Source organism: Mirounga leonina, unplaced genomic scaffold (assembly GCF_011800145.1).
Source record: "Mirounga leonina isolate KUSES-001 unplaced genomic scaffold, KU_Mleo_1.0 Mir_129, whole genome shotgun sequence".
Lineage (NCBI taxonomy): Eukaryota > Metazoa > Chordata > Mammalia > Carnivora > Phocidae > Mirounga > Mirounga leonina.
Genome location: NW_023270323.1, coordinates 55,278,567 through 55,286,279, shown reverse-complemented (window position 1 = coordinate 55,286,279; position 7,713 = coordinate 55,278,567). Strand labels below are relative to the sequence as shown.

Below are 7,713 nucleotides of genomic sequence, written 5' to 3'. Positions count from 1 at the left end.
TAGTGATTCTAATATCTAATTTTAGCATGGCTATGAAAATCATTGAGCAGATGTACTGAAGAGAAGAATTATATTTCCTTATTAGAGCCGATTAGTATAATAAGGTACATCCCAGTTATAGTATGGACATTTTCTTCTGATTATTTTCCCTCAGATTTTGCTGTACTGTTTAGAATATAAAGTAGTTCCCAGTGGCATAACTTTAACAATGTATTTGTTAACTATAGCAAATGAGATTTAATTTTTATGCTTATTCAAACTATAAAGATTTACTGAGGACCCTTGTTTTTGGAAACTTTTACCTAGTTATAATGTTCATCTTGAGCTACTATAGGTAATGCAGAACTCACGATGTCAGACTCCAAAATTTCTCCTAGCTTTCATATTTTTGAGTATTTTTTTTTTTTTTATGTCCTTACCAGCCAAGTGACTAAAAGAATGCATTGGTCTTAAGTATGCACTGATGCCACTTTGAGATGGAGAATAGAGGATAAGTGAAGTGTATTGAAAATAAAATTTAATTTATTTCAATTTGTCATTTTTTACATTGTACTATATGAGGCTTCAGAGGAGGTATTTTTCTTTTATTTCATACAGTTTATTTATTTATTTATTTATTTATTTATTTATTTATTTATTTATTTATTTATTTTTTATTATGTTATGTTAGTCACCATACCTTATATCATCAGTTTTTGATGTAGTGTTCCATGATTCATTGTTTGTGTATAATCCCAGTGCTCCATTCAGTGCATGCCCTCTTTAATACCCATCACCAAGCTAACCCATCCCCCCCTTCCCCTCCCCTCTAGAACCCTCAGTTTGTTTCTCAGAGTCTATAGTCTCTCATGGTTCGTCTCCCCCTCCAATTTCCCCCCGTCATTTTTCCCTTCCTACTATCTTCTTCTTCTTCTTCTTTTTTTAAACATATAATGTATTATTTGTTTCAGAGGTTTAAAAATATTTGACACTTACCATAAACATGCATAAATGGTTTTACATGAATATTTTGATCATCATATGAAACCTATGGTTCCTAGTTCTTGATCTCAGATACTGATAGGAAATAAGTCATCTGATGATCCATACCCCTAATTAGTTCTGGAAATTCCACGTAGTTGATAACATACAACTAATATATATAATTAATGTCCAATGCTTTACATTATCTACCATTTCTTTCATCTTATTTTCTGTCCCCTTATGTGGTGACAACTGAGAAACTATTTTCTACCTTCACTGTCTTTGTATAACACTATCTCCTATAGCTACTAATGATGGACACCAGAACCTTTTATTCATCTTGTGTTCTCATTGCATGGGAGAAAGTAGTTCACAAAGTTCTTTGTAAGAGACAAACATACGTGGCAGTGTGTCAGTCCTGGGGTAGACCAAATGTAGGTTTAGGTTTGAACCCACAGTTTAAGTATGCAAAAAAAAAAAAAAATATTGTGGAAAGCATCTCAACTCTGTCTGCCTGGAGTCCTGATTATAATTCTTAACTCTGTGCTTGTTTATTTTACCCAAAATTGTTGCCATGATTTCCCCTAATCCACTCCTTTTTGAAATCCACATTCTCTCTTCTTTCTATTATTTTTTTTTTCCTGAAGCCCCAATTCTAAATTGTCTCCCCCTCCTTCTCCAATAGTCTCCAAGAGAGAAAGAAGCCTCTAATCTTGGGTACTTCCTTTTTGTGACTAGTTCTATTGAAATACAACTACACTCATTCCTGTATTTAGGAAAGGGATTAGGATGAGGCAAGTAAGGCCCCCAAGGCACAAAACTTAAATACTCACTTGCAGGGTCTTGTATTCAAATAACCATGGAAATGAGTATCTCCTTAAATTGTGTCCCAGGTATCTCACATTTCATTCATCTTCATGCTAGGTCAAGCCTTGCTTTTACATACTATCTGTACTACAACTGTAGAGTTGAGTAATTTCCACAGACACTGTATGGCCTGCAAATCTTAAAATATTTCTGATTTCATCATTTATAAAATTCTTGGCCAACCTCTAATTTAGACGGGTGCTTGTTGGAGACCAAAGGAGCCATAAATTTTTGGAGGTGTGGACAAAAGATGGACTATCATTAGCGATATCTTTATTTGCAGTTTCTGAATACTTCAGATGATATCCAATGGAATAAAAACTGACCATGAAGAGACCTAGTAACATAAGCTTAGATAGCAGAGAGAGAAAAGATTCTGAGTATAGAGGATGATACTCAATCTGCTCCCAGATCAGTTCCTCCTTCCCTCCTACTCACCTGCCTTCCTTCCTTCTTCCCTCCCTTTTTTCCTCCCTCCCTTCCCTCTTTTCTTCCTTCTTTCCTTCCTTCCTTCCTTTCTCCCTTCCTTGCAGTAGTAAAGACTGCAGGCTCACGAGTCACACTGCCTGGGTTCAAATTCTGTCACTGCTGCTTTGGAAGGATATGACCTGAGGTAAATTGCTTCACCTTTCTGAGGCTCAGTTTCTCCATCTCTAAAAGAGGGCGGGAAATGAAAATAATAGTTCTTACCTCAAGGGTGTGGAGTTGGAGTAACCAGATAATCCATGAAAAGAACATAGAACTGTGTTCGTCACATGATAGGATACCAAGTTTTTAATATGTATTAGCAATTACTGTGGTTTTTGAGGCTATGAGGGCAGACTGACTACCAGTAAACACTGAAGCAACAATTTTTACTACATTTTGTAATACACTAGGGAAATGCATGACTGTATTAAGACTGTGCTTTCTGTAGTGTTAAAAACATGTGATAAAAAGAAGAATACCACCTGTTTTCCATAGTTAGTAGTGCTTCTTTGGTACCACAGTGACTCAGGACTGAGGGATCCAAGATACTTTGAGGGTTTTCCGGGAGTAAGTTGAGGCTCAACAGTGTTTGGGGTGGGATGACATGCTAATGTAATGTGAGTTAACTTAGTTCATCATGCCTCATTCTTCTCAAATGTTATGGGGACCAGTGGCTTTCTGGTTTCAAATAGTGATACATCATTCTCTAGAGGATGATAATAAAAGGCATTGAGAGATTCATGGATATAATGTTACAAGAATTTAGATAAGGAAATGTTGCCACCAGCTGGATATTAGGACATCAGGAAAGACAGAATGACTAGATCTTTAAATCAGGGCTTAGAAGGATCTATAACTTATACATCAAACTGATCCAAACACTGAAAGGGGACCAGAGAAATCTTGTGAATTCCATGAGGGACATGATTTAGGACATCAAATGGGATGACATGAGTCTGTTACCTGGAGTAACTAATGCCCAACATTTTATCGCTAAGACCACACGATAAAACAAATGACTCAATAAATGTCCCCATGCAATGCCCTGGTTAGTTCTGTTTGCCCTGATTGACATTAAAATAACATCATCTGCTCACTGGATTCTGGCTTTATCCTCATTTCTTTATACTGTCCTATTAATCTCCTAAACCTATTTCATTATTCATATCATTAAAGAGTCAAGAATATGTGCTACTCTTAGAGTCTAATTATATTTTAATACTTTTGTTGGGGTTTTTCCATTTCTCTTTTGTCACAATTAACTGATGTTTCTTTGAAGCAGGGTTCAGAAAGATGTTTCTAGTTTAGGGCATGAAGGCAGTTTATAAAGCATACCATGAATTTCAAGTGGTTATTCGAGTGAACATGGTACAATACTTAAATGTTATAAGCATGATTTTATATTCTTCATAAACATCTCAGTTTTGTTCTTAAAGTAATGGGTTGTATAATTTTGTGCTCTACCTATTTGGAGGAAGGTGTTAAAGTCAACTGAAAACATCTTCAAATTGAATTAGCAAGATCTTCTCATTATCACTGAAAGTATTTAAATCAATAACAACAGTAATATCTTACATAAACTTGATGGCTTACAATATGGCAGGTAGTATTCAAAATGATTTGCACATGTTGAGTTAATCAACCAAACAACTCTTGTGCTTGGTGCTCTATCATTCTTCAGTGTGCAGTGCCTTAAACATGGATAGTTCCAGAACATTTTCCACAGTTCTGAAGCTGGTACTTTATAGTGTTGGAATTAAACTACCTTGTAGGCCCAGGACCTGTGGCTTTATTCACTGCTAACCTCACAATAAAATATATTTAAAAAGTTATAAAATATTGCCTTGGCCTGTATTCGGAAAGATATATACTGGTTTCCTTCAATAATATACTCTTCATTTTTATTCTGGAACAACTGGTTTAAAAACAAAACAACAACCACAACAAAAAGAATCCATCTTGGCCACCTGGGCCAATAGGCTAAAGGAATTGCTGTCCTCCATTTTATTCCTGTCCACGTCAGCACTTACTATCTCCAGGGCATGCTGTTGGTCTTAATCATAAATTGAAAATGAGAAGCAGAATAATTAAAGACCAAACTGTAATTACAGGCAATATCTAAAGGGAGCAAAACTAACATTGAGTATAGGCCTTCAGTTTCCTATTACTGCATTTAGGATTAGCTATAAACAGCCTTGTTAAACCCAATTAAATTGTTCATCAGAAGGGTTTTTCTTATTAGCACAGACTGAGTGACTTGACTTTTAGAACAATGTTTCTTGTTATGCACAAGCATTTTCCAACATTGACCTTGTCTTCTAAAATTTTCTTTTTCTTTTTCTTTTGTTTTAAATATCACAGTACCATATAAGACTCTTTCTTGAAAGATGCTGTTTGGCATACAGAAGTTTTTGATGATATTCTTAGAAAAGTCCTCTGTTCTAAAGAGAGGTATAGGTATTTCAAAACATTTAAAAATACATAAAAGTGAAGTTTCCAAGATAATATCACATAGTTTAGCTTGAGATGTAATAAAATACAAACACATAGATGCTCAACAAAAATATAATTCCCAGCCAGATGGGACTGCTATGCTTAGAATATCTATTGCTTTGTACTAACCACAACGCTGGCAAATTTTGTTAAGTTCGATGAATATTTGAGAGTAACATAGTGCCAAATCAATACTGTCTCTGTTATATATATATTTTTTTCTTTTTCTTAGGCCATGATCATAAAATTATTTGAACTGTTTTTCCCTCCACATATTTTGGTGGCTATAAAACTAGAATGGCTCTTTTACAACATCTATTGAAACAGATTGAGCAGAATTTTGTCAAATGTATTATTACATGTTACTATGAAATAGCATTTCAAATCACTTTGAATGGAAATTTGGAGTTTCTAGACTGCTTTATGCTACCCCTGTATACAGACTCCGTGGGACTCAGTGGGTCCTGTTCTGAGTCACCAGTGAAAAATTACAGAAAATATTTTTTTTCTGATACTGGCAATAGTTTCTTTTTTTTTTATTTTTACAATTAAAAGATATTATTTTACCTCAGTTGCTGTTTCTAGTTCGTTTAAAATATCTCCCAAAATTATATTTCCAGTGCAATTTATAATGTAATAGTTTTCCTTACATGGTGTAGATATATTGAATTTTAGTACATAGAGATATTCATTACATACTTGATGCTAAAGTGCAAAGTTATGATTGCAACTGCTGATGAGACAAATTTTAGACTTCCTTCCAACTTCACACCTTCAAACTTAGTAAAGTCCAATTACTATGTTGTCTGTATCACTGATAATTTCAATTATCTACCCCTCCATATATGTTTAACAAAATAAGACTAAATAAACAATAATTTTCTGTGTATAAGCTACCATCTAGTAAAATATTTAAATTACCAAGCAAAAGATACTGCTTGACACACACACACACAAAGAGCTATAGTAAGTAATGAATTCTAGTTGGTTCGATGTTTGTAATAATTTAGTTTATTGGTCCAATAATATGGAAATCTCACCATTCTAAATTTCCAATCCTATCCCTAAGAAATAATCTTAATAAAATGTAATATTAAAAAAAAATCTCAAATTTGATAAAATGATCTGACACTGTTTTGGAGTGGGGGCACTGTTAAACTCAGATTTTGTTAATTTACATATTTATACTTTATGTGTGTATGCTAGATTTCCCCTATTTTAAAAAGCCCAATTTACCAGATACCCACTAGTCTCAATTAAAATACAAAATTATTACTACCTAAACAAAAGAAGTTAAGTATAGGGGCTGAGTGTTCTTTTTTTTTTTTTTTAAGATTTTATTTATTTATTTGACAGAGACACAGTGAGAGAGGGAACACAAGCAGGGGAAGTGGGAGAGGGAGAAGCAGACTTCCCACTGAGCAGGGAGCCCGATGCGGGGCTCGATCCCAGGACCCTGGGATCATGACCTGAGCCGAAGGCAGTCGCTTAACCAACTGAGCCACCCAGGCGCCCCTCAAGTCAGTGTTTTACTTGGTAAACATGTCTGAGACCATGCATCCCTGGCTGCTAAGCACCATGGCGGACAGGGCTAGAAAGGTAACAGCTTTATTTTGAGCAGGGGGCAAAGACAAGGCAGCACTTCACAGCTACATTGTAACTAGATCCTGCATTGGGGCTGAGTGTTCTTAATTGATTGTTTGCCTGTGGCTAATACAGCCTTATCTAAACTCCAGCTACCTCAGAGCACAGGTGATAGAAATTCAAGCATAAAGCAAAAGTGAGGGAATAAAATAATTGGGAAAGTATCATTCTTGATCTTTCTTGGTAGTTATTTTTGTGTATCTGAATATTGGGTTTGATAGCATTTTCTTGAATTTTGTAAGATGTTTGAGTTTAATGGATATAGCTTTCCCAGAAAATACCCCTTTGAAGTAATATTACATAATAATATTTTATACTGTGTAACAATAGACAAGCTATTATATTTTACTTACTAGCTCCACATTGATTATCTTAAAATCATAAATTATTACTAACAGTAACAATCTAGTTATTACCAAAACTTGGGAATTATTTTTCATATTTCTGAACTTACAGAGTCAGTACCTAAAACTAACTTTTGAATGAATCTTTGCAACAAATTGGTTATAAAGCACAGTGTGGGAGTTCTTCAGAGGAAAAAATTATCTCAGCGTTATTTTAAATCGCTTGATTTTTTTTTCTTAAAATTTATGTTACAGTTAATATTTTCCACTCCTAGTTCCAGGCCAGAGGTGATTAGCTTCGCAAACCATAAATTAATGCCACTCAGAATTTCCAGTTAGGAAACTGGAGGGAGTATATGTTTTCATTTTTGTCCATGGGCCACAAAAATTCTAATGTGGGTGAATTTCAAAATTTAAACTTTGCCTATGGCTACTTTTTAGTAAAGAGTAGTTATTAATAAATGTTTTAATGTGAGGATAAATGCTTCTAAAACATATCAATTTTATATTCATACTATGAACACCAAGCTATGTTTATTGTTATAAAATAAAGGAGTGTAAGACAGCATTAACCACACTTGTACCTGTTACATTCAGTTAATTGACTTAAAAATATTTGCTTTCCATTTGCATTAAACAGACTTGCCTTAATTATACGTACTCTTCTATTTGATTTGGTAGAGATGACCTGAGTGCTTTTGAAAATGCAAAATAATGAAGTTGATGATCTATAATGTATAAACATTTCTGTTTCATGTTAAATTGTCATTAGATAAATACCTATTTTAAACATTTTATTCCAATTAAAACAGGTTAAAACTATTTTAGAAAAATGATTCTCTATTTCCTCAGTTCTAGTTTTTTGCTGAGTGGTTTAATTTAATGTCAATGTCCCAAATGGGATTGAAGTTCCATAAACTAAATCATAGACACG

At 34.1% G+C, this 7,713-nt stretch overlaps 1 non-coding gene across 1 annotated transcript; it reads right to left on the bottom strand.

The window, feature by feature from the left end:
• Positions 1–6,333: 6,333 nt before the first annotated feature.
• On the bottom strand, positions 6,334–6,464 carry LOC118010952. The gene has a single exon (XR_004679367.1). It is a non-coding gene; the product is annotated as a small nucleolar RNA SNORA63 (small nucleolar RNA).
• Positions 6,465–7,713: the final 1,249 nt, after the last annotated feature.